Raw genomic sequence first — 11,578 nt, forward strand, 5'->3', positions numbered from 1 at the left:
CTGTTGCTTATAACGTGCATTTAAAAACGCAACATGAGCATACTATTTAAAATAAATAGCATAATATAATGTAAATATCACACAGTATTTAGTAACATGTTAGTATTCCATTCCAAACAAAGCTGATTTGAAAACTAAAGTTTTTTTTTTTGCCTCTAGAATGCAGAGCTTAAAAATAATGGTTTGTTTTTAAAGAGCGCATCAGTGTGTGTGTGTGTGTGTGTGTGTGTGTGTGTAATAAGTGTGTGGGATACATGACTACAAATCCACCACATGGTGTTATTTTCAACATTTGTTGTTAGTGGGAAGTGCAAAATTAGCACCTTACCTTCTCACCTCATAACGATTAGTGATCTACATAGTGCTCCATAGAATTGTTTGCATTATATTAAAGCATAATTTCTTATAAAAAGTTTTTGCCGGAAAATACCTCAGTATGCATGTATGATAAAGATTTAATTAGGCCCTCATTCTACATGAGATAAGTCAATACCATCAATCAATGCAACCAGATTATTAAATTTTTAATGCAACAGATACACGACTAAGCGACCATGTGCTAAAAAAATTATTATAGTAAATATGGAGGGTAAAAAAACATGCAGTTCGTCAAGTGTGAATTGTGGAGAAAGTAATGGCACAAAACAAGACTGTACTGTGTTTGATGGTGTTAGAAGATCTCACCTTATTTAAGGCAGTGATGAAACTGAACTACAGTTCTTATCTCTCTTTGTATTCAAGGTGTGAAAGATTTCACTCAGTGTTGTCAAGACTCTCTGGTTTTTATGCTTTTCTATTGTTAACTTTCATAGCACTTGAATATCTGAACCTTCATTCTAAGATCTGACGTTCCTTCGGCACAAAAGCATCTTCCAAACTCGCAAAGTGTTTTGTTACCTTGACAAGATTTTTTTGGCAGTAGATGTCCCTCAGTGCTTTGTTTGCTTTCTTTAATGTGTTGCATTTGCATGAAAATCTGTTTTCTGGAATTTTATTTTAGGCAGCGCAGAGATCCGTAGCAGTTGAGCCTGGCAAAGGGGAAAAACGCAAACCCGCATTCAGAACAAACACTGTACCTGATCTGAGCGAACCCCCCCTGCTGTGCCGCAGATGACATAAAAGCTTGATGACTGCATATGTAGTGTGTTCATCTCCTTTTCTTGACGAGTCATGGGCTAAAGAGGGCGGTGACTAGCATGTAATTCACACTTGATGAAAAAGCGTCAAAGTAGGAGTTTATTTTCTTACACTTGGCAGTGGTTTCATTTCCTCTGGTTGCCATGTGAGGTCGGGGGAACGAATGTGGAGCTCCCAGCCAGTCGGTTACACCGTACTCATTACCACTGTAGCATAACTGTCAATGTTTATAAGGCTGCTGAAAGAACGGAGAGAGGGAGAGACAGGTGAGGGAGCTGGAGAGTTTTTGAGACGGGACAGAGGCAGACCGCCTCTCCAGAGTCTTGTGGCACGGCTGATCTCTCCTCAGTATGTTTGCTCTTATTCACTGCGACAGCTGTGGGCAGCACATTGCCTCTGCTCACCTGTGCTTCTCGCCAAGCCCACCAGACTGGGACATTCATCAAACCAAACAGCCTGCGTTTAATTGGTCCACATCCCCACCTGCTGTCACTCACCTTCGCGGCACACTGGCGAGGGATACAGACATGACGCCGCGAACACAAACCTTCTGCGCCCACAAACCAGGCAGCGGCAGGTTCATCTGAATTGCAGATGGGAAGCTGAAGCTCTCCTTTTCTCATGCTTTGGTTCGGTTTCCACAGGGGTGTGTGTGGGGATGGTAATGATGTGCCCTTTCAGTTTACCTGCAGTCACCCTCGGCATCCTGGTATGCCCTGGGGCTGAAGGCATGAGAGTGCGCTGAGCCTCCTTCGTCTCCGGCTAGCGAGACTTCTTTAGTATTTGACTCTTCTGCTACTTAAAAAAAGTTTTATGGAACCAGAATAACACTGCTGACTGAGTTCCTGGCATAATTCCCTCTGTCTTATTTGAACGGCGCATGGCACTTCAGATATGAATTGCATTTGCCCCATAAGAGCGGAATGGCACCAAGAAGCACCTAATGAGCCTTTTACATTTTACTGTTAAACCTTCCATTAAACATCCGGTGTGTAGATGGCTTCAAGGAAATTCCATGGTTTTAACTTTTTGGCTCAATAGACATGAAGCAAGAACGCCATTTATTCAGGCTGATTTTAAATAAATAAATGCTCAAGCTCTTTTGGTCAAGTGTAGATGAGGCCTGAGCTTTAACTTTGGCGGTCTGAAGAGTTGGTTTAAGTGCGGCACATTTACATTTTTTCTCTTTGTTCATCTGCTTTGTCTGAGTCTCTCTGTCAAACTATGCAAATATGGCTGTCCATATCCATTACTGTTTGGTGTGATGGAGACCAGCATACTTTATTCTAAAATAAGTGAGGAGACAGACACTGGCCAGTGACTTTGAATTACATTACCTACTTTTATGGCCTCAGATGTAATTATCCTCATGAGATGAACAGTTCTTTGGGAAAACTGTTTTAAAGGAGCTATAAAACCAACGGTAGGCTGAACTTAAATGGGAAAAGTGAATACAGAGGTCATTGTTTTCATAATTTAATACTTGTGATGATGTTTTTGTTATATAACGTTTAATAGATTTGTTTAGTAATAGTTATGTTCAGATGAAAAGCAGTTCATGAAGTTATGTTGTTATCTTGTTCTTATCTTTAACTCCTGATGTTGTTTTATGATGACTGTTAGACAGTCTATGTTGAATCTCCAACTAGCACATGCTGTTTGGTAATAAAGTTGGTAATAAAGTCTATGATTGATTTATTGATTGACTGATTTGAAAAACAACAATAATAATAAGTAAAAATAATAATAGTAAAAAAAGCAAATGTTTGTCAATAAAATAGGCTTATTATGGAATACGTATCTATTAATAATATTAAAATAATAATAATATTAATAACATTTTAAATAATGCTGACAGACAAAAACTATGTGTCTAAAATAATAATAATAATAATTATTATAATTTTGTTTTATGAATGGATAAATTATGCCACTTTATGTAAAAAATGATTAGATGAATGCTATTAGGGCTGGGTATCATTCAAAAAATGTCGATATCGATATATATACTGATACCGATACCTTGACTTCGATACCGGTTCCTGAATGATACTTTTTTCGATACCAATTTTATGAAATCCATTTTAAGAAGATTACATTACCTCACAGTATCGTTCAGGAACCGGTATCGAAGTATTTGTTTTTGTTTTTAAATGTTTTAAAATGTTGTTTTAAAATGCATAACTTAGACGGAATCATCATTTCTATTCACTTTCCAGTTTCCACTGATTTACGTGATCTAATGAGCATTAGCTGTTTCTGGTGCTGTCTGCCTGTGTTTTCTCTTCCACGATTACTGTTCTGACTCAGAGGAAGATCATTCGCTGTTCATATGTCAATCATATTACGTGTTCCTAACCTGCCCTGTCTCCGGTGATGAACGTGCATTACACTTCCTGAAAAACATTTACAGGTATGAAACATGAAGCTTAGAAACACGCGATTACGACAGTATATGATTTGTATGTGATTTTCATGAGATTCTGCCTATTTTAATAAAAATACAGTGTGTTTAACGTTACATGAGAAATGCTAAGCAGGTGTAGCGATTAGCTTGATATAAAAGGATACAAATAACATATTTCTGCAACATTGTATGACCAAAACCCTCATTAGATCTAAAACTCTCGATGGTGGTTTAAAGTTAGTTTTGAGTAAAAGCATAGTATAAATTGTGTAAATTGTCTTATGTAGCATGATGCTACAGTGTGAATGGCCACGTAACACGTGTTTTCCTTGATGCCTCACCAGAGCCAATCACCAGCACATGATTTAGGCACATCAAGCATGCTGGACGCTTACTGGCTCACTGACGTTGATGAGATTAACCCCTTAGGTATCAAAATTTGGTACCAATCAACAAGAGATTTTTCGATACGCGATAGTAAAAAGTATCGAACATGATACCCAGTCCTAAATGCTATACATAGAAGACAGTGAGAATTGTCTTTGTGTCTTCTTTACACTATTGAAGACATACACAGAAATCATTAAGAGATGCATTTTCTTCAGGTTAACATTAGTGAGTGATCAAAGCATCAGTAGCAGAAGAAGGGTTACCATCCTGACACGACAACTGAGGAAGGACTTTGAAAGACATCTTGAGTTCAATTCTTGAACTTAGCAAAGTTCAGAGCAGCAATAAATGTAAAAATTATGGCCTATTGGATTTGTCCCATAGTCTCCTTCATAGGGCTTTTGCCATAAACGTACTGAAGCCATTTAAGATCCCTAAGGGGATGAGAATATTGCTTGATAGAGGATGCATCCATAAGGACAACGGCTCCTTTAAGCTCCACTGTGTCTTTTTGCATAATGGTTGTTCTGTAAGTCCAGTAAGTCGCCACAGCTTTGATGGGGGCCACCCTTATGTGAGCCCCCGTTGACAGAGGTGTAGTTTCCTGCATTTGGCAACCTCATTAAAAGGCTGTCCAATTAAAAAGCTGTAATTGATTGCATGTTTGCTAAATGCCCGCTCTGCTCTCGCAGAGTAATGCTGGAGGCCAATTTCAAATGCTCCGATGCCGAAAGATGGTTTGTGTCCCCACGGCCAAGCACTGGCCTTCCTCCACCTCCTTAAAAAGACCCTTAACATCTCCTTTATAAAGAGATGAGTCAGTCCACTTAACAACTCCTGCCTCCCTCTTTCACATGATATCACAGACTCATTCAGTGAAGGACCTGGTGCACGAGCTATGCTGAGGGAGCTTTAGTTAAAAGCAAATACACCTTTCATGGAACCTCTTGTGCATTTTGATTAATAGCAGAGATACAGCAGATATTTGGGGCCTAGTGTTTGTCAAGTATAATGCAGATCTGGTCCTCTAGGTGACAGGAAATGTATTCAGTGATTTAACTCAGTCAGTAGAGCTTAAATGGTAGATCAGAGTTGGTATGTGTTTTTTTTGCTGTTGGTGTTTTTTTGGGTTAGTGACATGACACTCAATTTTGTCTAATTTATTCAAAAATACATTTAAAACGCAGTTCATACATACAGCGACTTGAAAACCTCTCTTTTAGGATGCATGTATTAAGCAAAAGGTCAAAAATATCAGGAGGATAAACTGTCCTGAAATCATGATTAAGAAAAAAATCCTTATTGGAATAATGAAATATTGAAATAAAAACCATATAAAGTAGTTTGGCATAATCTTTATTATTATTATTATTATTATTATTATTATTGTTATTATTAGTATTGTTGTTGTTGTTGTTGTTATGTAGTGTGACCAACAGAAAATGTTATAAATTATTAGTTTGATTAAAAAATATATATGTATATATGATTAAAGAGATATTCCACACAAAAATTTTAATTCTGTCATAATTTATTCACCCTCCTGCAATTTATTCACAAACCTGTATGCATTTCTTTCTTCTGCTGAACACAAAAGATATTATGAAGAATGTTCATAACCAAACATTTTCGATTCCCATTGTCTTCTGGACAGAAAATACAATGGAAATCAATGGAATCCAAAACTCTTTAATTACCAACATTCTTCAAAACGACTTCTTTTGAAATCATTCAGGTATGGAATGACATGAGGGTTAATAAATGATGACAGAATTTAATTTTTTTGTAAAAAAAAAAAATGTATTGGTTAAACATAGTAAGTCTTTCACTTGAATCTTTTGTTGAAAATGATATGAAATGGTATAATATATATTTTCAGAACCATATGAAACCAGCGTTTTCCCGTGAGTATATTTCTAAGTACTGGCATATGCTAATTTGTCCTTCCTTTTTAAAAATGTGTTATGGTTGTATCATGGACAGTTGGACACCCTTTTATGTCATTGATCCTTTTGCATGTTGGGCATCAAGTGATCATACTCTTGGTATGAAGGATGTACAGTACCAATTATCACATTATTACAATTATCACAGCACCCTCAGAAGCTCAAAGTGCAATAATTACCCTGCAGCTCAAGCTGATGTATCTGTTCCTGAAATTAGAAGCATTCTCAAATAAGCCACTGAAATGTCTACAGCCAAATGACTCTACGTGATTGACTCTGAAAGAAAGATAAGGGCAGGATGGAGCCAACTACTATCTGAGGCAAAGCACTCAGGAAAAAAAAAAAAAAACTAAAACTGGTGCTTTAAATAACTGTATCTGGGTGTGCATTTGAAGTATACATAACTTGTCTGGAGCCTCAGATGTCCTCGTAGACTCCTTAACTGCCTTGTTATTGAGAGAGACAGAGCTCCATGGCTTCTGAAGTCCGTCAGCTACAAGGCCCTAATCATCTCTCAATTAGATCTATCTCTTAATATTACCACTGTCTCCTATGATGTGTACACAGCACAAGACAGTTCCGCTGACTCCATTATGAATAGAGACACCGCCTTATGTGGTCTCATTATTGGATAAGTAAGAGGATACAGGAGGCAGACAGAAGTTTTAAGGCCGGCCGGAATAGACGCCATCCCCATTAGCGGCAAAGCATTAACAGCGACACAAATGAGGGGAGGAGAACGAGAGGGGATTGAAGAAAGATGGGTAGAAGGGGAGGGTTGTGTTTTGCCGGACATAGTCCTAGAACATCAACTGTAATTACAGTGATGCTGCTATCTTGCTTCATACTGAACGTCTGCATGATGATGGTATGTTGGATCCAGCAGCCAAAGGGATAGTTTAGTAAACGTTCTAAAGTGTATGATTGTGCGTCTCAGGGGGAGCTGTAGTTTCTGTAAAATACAAGTGCTCTTTAAGGCAAAAGGTGCACCTACACAAGTACTATGAATCAATGTTGTTGTTGTAAACTAAAGCCATTAAAATTGTTTTTGTTAACAGAAATAAAATAAAATAATAAATATTAATTGAAAAACTTACATGAAAATTAGAAATGTTGCCTTGGTGACTAACTGAAATAAAATAAATAGACTTATAAAACTTAATAAACAAAAAAAAAATGGCAAAATAACTAAAACTTAAATTAAAATGAAATAAAACTAACTGAAATAAAATAGAAGTTGAAGTATTTGTCACAGCTAAATATAAATATTAAAATTTAAATGTAACTTTTTAATTTTTTTGTAAATTTAAAACTTTTGAAATTTAAATGAGTTAAAGTGAAGTCTGAAAATAAAAAAGTTAATTCTAAATATGTATATAATTATTTCTAAAAAATTATATAATATTGTATGAATAATACTAAAATAACACTGATATGAATATGATAATGATTTAGAACCAATGTATAAATACGGTGACCATGATTTCACCTAGTACAACATGTTCCTGGATCATCATCCTTGTTGATCCTGGAACAACATTCCAATTAACCAATCAGAATTGAGGGATAACTTTTCAGGAAATATCTGTTTTAGGCTTACTTACCCTTGTTAATCAGCTATCATTTCACACTGATTTTAGGAATAAATTATGGGTAGGGTTAGGTTTAGGGGTAGGGATTGGGTTTAGTCTATATTTTTGGACAGTAATGTTGATCCAGGATCAACAAAAAATGTTGATCCAGGAACATGTCTTACTTGGCAAAATCACGGCGACCGTATAAATACAGTGTTTTTTTATTATATTATGCAGTTTTGTTTTTCTTTGTTAATTACAATTGTCAATAGACTAAAATAATCTCGTGATTTCTGACAAATTTTTATAAATCGTAATGAAACATTAATATTGTTAGTTATATTATAATGTTAGTAATATTATTATTAATATGTTAGTAAATATAATATAATAATATTTTATTTACTTTTTAATGTTTAAATGTGTTTTTTTCCCCCCACCTGGGCCCCAGTTTGAAAAGCCTTGTTTTAGCAAACTCATTTATTCATGCAGCGTTCTGGTTTGTAACATCTACTTTTTGCCATCCAGTCAATTCCCGAATCACATTTATTTGTAAATCAATATCCTATTTTATTTTCTAACCATGCAGCCGTAATATGGATTACAGTCAGCAATTCACATTGACTTTGACAGCAGGTTTTTTTAACCTATAATGAGACTGAACATGCAAAATACAGTATAAATGGCCTCTCATTGATATCATTCATTACTTTGATAAAAGCACTCAGTAATTATCAATTTTGTTTAAGCACATCACAGAACCGAGCAAGACACAGTGATGGAAGACAAGTCATTCTGATGTGTGTCACCAAGTCATTAAGCTGCCTTTGAGGGAAGCCTGCAATCTGATTCATCACTGCAATAATGAGCCAGAGATTAACTCATCAATTTAATTTTCCCTAATATTACCCGTAGACGAGCCCTCGTCTCTCATTATATCTCCTTTGCTTTTCTGTTTCTTCTTCACTGTGTGTATTCTCTGTCTTTCTGGCGCATTATATGTGAAGAAAGTGCTAAAGCAGACACATGTGCAGCCAGTGAGGAATGGGGCTTTAGCATATTTTAAGGGGGTGCAGACTGGAGAGTCTCTGCTCCGGTGCCTCATGTCTATCTGCCTCCTGCTCGTCTCGTCTTCCTTGTCAAGTACACTCTTCACGACACTGACATGCCTCCTGTCACCGCTTTCTTACTTCCAGGAAGCTTCTTGCCTGCCCTTTGTCATTCACCCAGAAAAAAAAAAAAACAGCATATACCTGCACAGTGGGACTGACTTTTGTAAATTAAAGCACACACATACGGTAAGCATTGATTTGGGAATGATTATAGCACTTGTCTCTGTGTATTGTATTTAAAGTAATTGTTTGAAATGAGCAGTCTTTCATTTGATTCTAGGAACCAAAGGTCATGAGGAGAATAGCCATTATTGAGGTGAACTATAGTGGCCGTCTGAAGAAATGCTTCACAGTCTCTTTCCTATCCTCCCAGCTGGGTTCTGAGAATTTGAAAGACATTTTTGTGTCATTCAGAGAATTCAAATAAAACATAGTCCCCACTCAAAGCCAGCAGGAGCAGGGGTGTAGACCAAACAAAACCTTCCAAAGAATGAGAGCAGAGATATGACCTCTCATAATGTCTGTATCCAACAACAGGGGAGTAATACACAATGTTCAGTGGAGGTCGCCTTCAGTGTATCACAGCAGATCCCATTTGGTGTTTTTACTAGCTTTTTAAGTTTTCTCGGGTGACCATAAGTAAATGGACAATGGTCAACCAATAGACAGTACTAAACTGTTCTAGCCAGTGTAGTGTGTGTGGTTTAGATACTTTATTAGTACTTCTAGTACTTTATTATTAATAGTAGTTTGTATGGTTGTCTTGGATTTAGTCACAAAATACTAACTAAAATGTTAATAATAATAATAATAATAATAATAATTGTTATTATGAAGTTGTTAAATTATTATGGTAATTATTATTAATAATAATAGTAGAACAACTGTAATAATAATAATAATTATAGTAATAATAATAATAATAATAATAATAGTAGTAGTAGTTGTTGTTGTTGTTGTTGTTGGTGTTGGTGATGATGATGATGATGATGATGATGTTGTTGTTGTTGCTATTATTATTATTATACTTCTATTGTTTTATAAGGTTAACTAATAATAATAATAACTGTTATTATGAAGTTGTTAAGTTATTATGGTAATTACCAATAATAATAGAGGAACAACTATAATATATAGTAATAATAATAATAATAATAATAATAGTAGTAGTAGTTGTTGTTGTTGTTGTTGTTGGTGTTGGTGATGATGATGATGATGATGATGATGTTGTTGTTGTTGCTATTATTATTATTATACTTTTATTGTTTTATAAGGTTAACTAATAATAATAATAACTGTTATTATGAAGTTGTTAAGTTATTATGGTAATTACCAATAATAATAGAGGAACAACTATAATAATAATAATAATAATAATAATAATAATAATATTTATTAATAATAATAATAATTGTTGTTGTTGATTATGCTGCTGTTGCAATTATTGTTATGCTTTTATTGTTTTATAAGGTTATCTTAGGTTAAACAATATAATAATAATAATTATTATTATTGCTGATGCTGTTGTTGATATTATTATTATGCTTATTTTATAAGGTTAGCTTAGGTTAAACAATATAATAATAACAATAATAATAACTATTATTGTTGTTGTTGTTGTTGCTGATGCTGTTGTTGCTAATATTATTATTATTATTATGCTTTGTTGTTTTTAAGGTTACCTTAGTTTAAACAATATAATAATAATAATAATAATAACAACAATAATAATAATAATAATAATAATAATAGTTTCATATAAGTTGAGGCAGGGAGGTGTGAGTGAAAGGATTTTCCTATTTTTCTCTTTGGGTTATTCAGTGGGGGAAAAACAGAAAACAAGATGCTTTTTTTATTTTTCTCTAGAATTCTAGGGTCATTCACTGTCCATATTCGAGACCCAAAGATTCCTTTCTGAAGCAATTGAATGCATTTCCCCCCTGGCGCTTTATGATAACCCATATTGACCATAACTGCAGATTAATGATTCATGAATAGGGGATGTAATGGAGTAGCTGCTTCTCTAGTTGTAATTGAGTGGAGCCATTCTGGCGAGCCGGGGCAGTTAATGTGGCCTGCTGATCAAAGCCAAGCTCTCCTCTGATTGGCATACGACTCATCAGAGGAAGTGATGGTGAGGCACGACATCAAGGTGCTGCCTGGGCACAATTAGCATATCATTGAAAGGAAGAGGTGAGCTGTCCCGTCTCAGAAGCGTCGCTCTTGCTTGTTGTCTCTCCTGAATCCCACTCCGTCCCCTAGCAGGTGGAAAACTCCCACAGACTTTCCTTTTTGATAACAATGCTGATTGTAAGAAAAGAAAAGGAACGCAAAAGCCAACACAGACTAGTTTTAGTCCTTTACACACATACTACTTCCCACACTGAACTCGGGGACCGTGTCTTTAATTAACAGACTTGCTTTAGATCATCCCTGTCATCCTGTCTAAAGCATAGAAGGTTCAAGAACGCAGAGGAGTACGGCTTAATTAAACCACAGTGTACAGGAAAGTCAGGCTATCGCTCGGCTGCAGTGCAGCGAAGGGACATGGTAAAAGTCACATCAATTCTGCATGGAGACAGCAGGTCAAGACAGACAGGGAATCTCTGAATTTTTAGTATCTAGCATCTAGCAACACCTCTGAGAGACACCACCACATTATTCAACCTGATGCCAACCGATGCAATCCAGGCTGAGAGTGAGGCGCCTCTTATCTCTTACGTTTTTTATGGCTTCTTACTAGTGTGCTTGCAAATATAATGTAGATGGAAAACTTGCATTTTTTTTCCAGTGTGTTCAACTAAATATAAACATTATAGAAAATATTCTTCGTCTGATTCTGTTCATCTTGCAGTCTGACCGTCATTGTCGGCGAGCACACAGATGCCGAGAGATTTAGAGAGAGAATAAGAGATAGCGGGAGTGCAAGAGAGACTCTTTTCATCTCTCTTGGAGCATGTGACTGTGGTGGGTGCGTTCCCCACCCTCACCCTCCACCCCCCCCCCACCCCA

The 11,578-nt window shown here is 36.0% G+C and overlaps 1 long non-coding RNA gene across 1 annotated transcript in view; it reads left to right on the forward strand.

Annotated features, from left to right (window-relative positions):
- Positions 1 to 3,504: 3,504 nt before the first annotated feature.
- The window catches only part of LOC107724832 (uncharacterized), a 9,201-nt gene continuing 1,127 nt past the window's right edge, over positions 3,505 to 11,578 (forward strand). The window contains exon 1 of the long non-coding RNA XR_001638053.1: positions 3,505 to 3,550. This is a non-coding gene — a long non-coding RNA (uncharacterized LOC107724832). The remainder of the gene's footprint in view (positions 3,551 to 11,578) is intronic.

Source organism: Sinocyclocheilus rhinocerous, unplaced genomic scaffold, assembly GCF_001515625.1.
Source record: "Sinocyclocheilus rhinocerous isolate Xijiao unplaced genomic scaffold, SAMN03320098_v1.1 scaffold1687, whole genome shotgun sequence".
NCBI lineage: Eukaryota > Metazoa > Chordata > Actinopteri > Cypriniformes > Cyprinidae > Sinocyclocheilus > Sinocyclocheilus rhinocerous.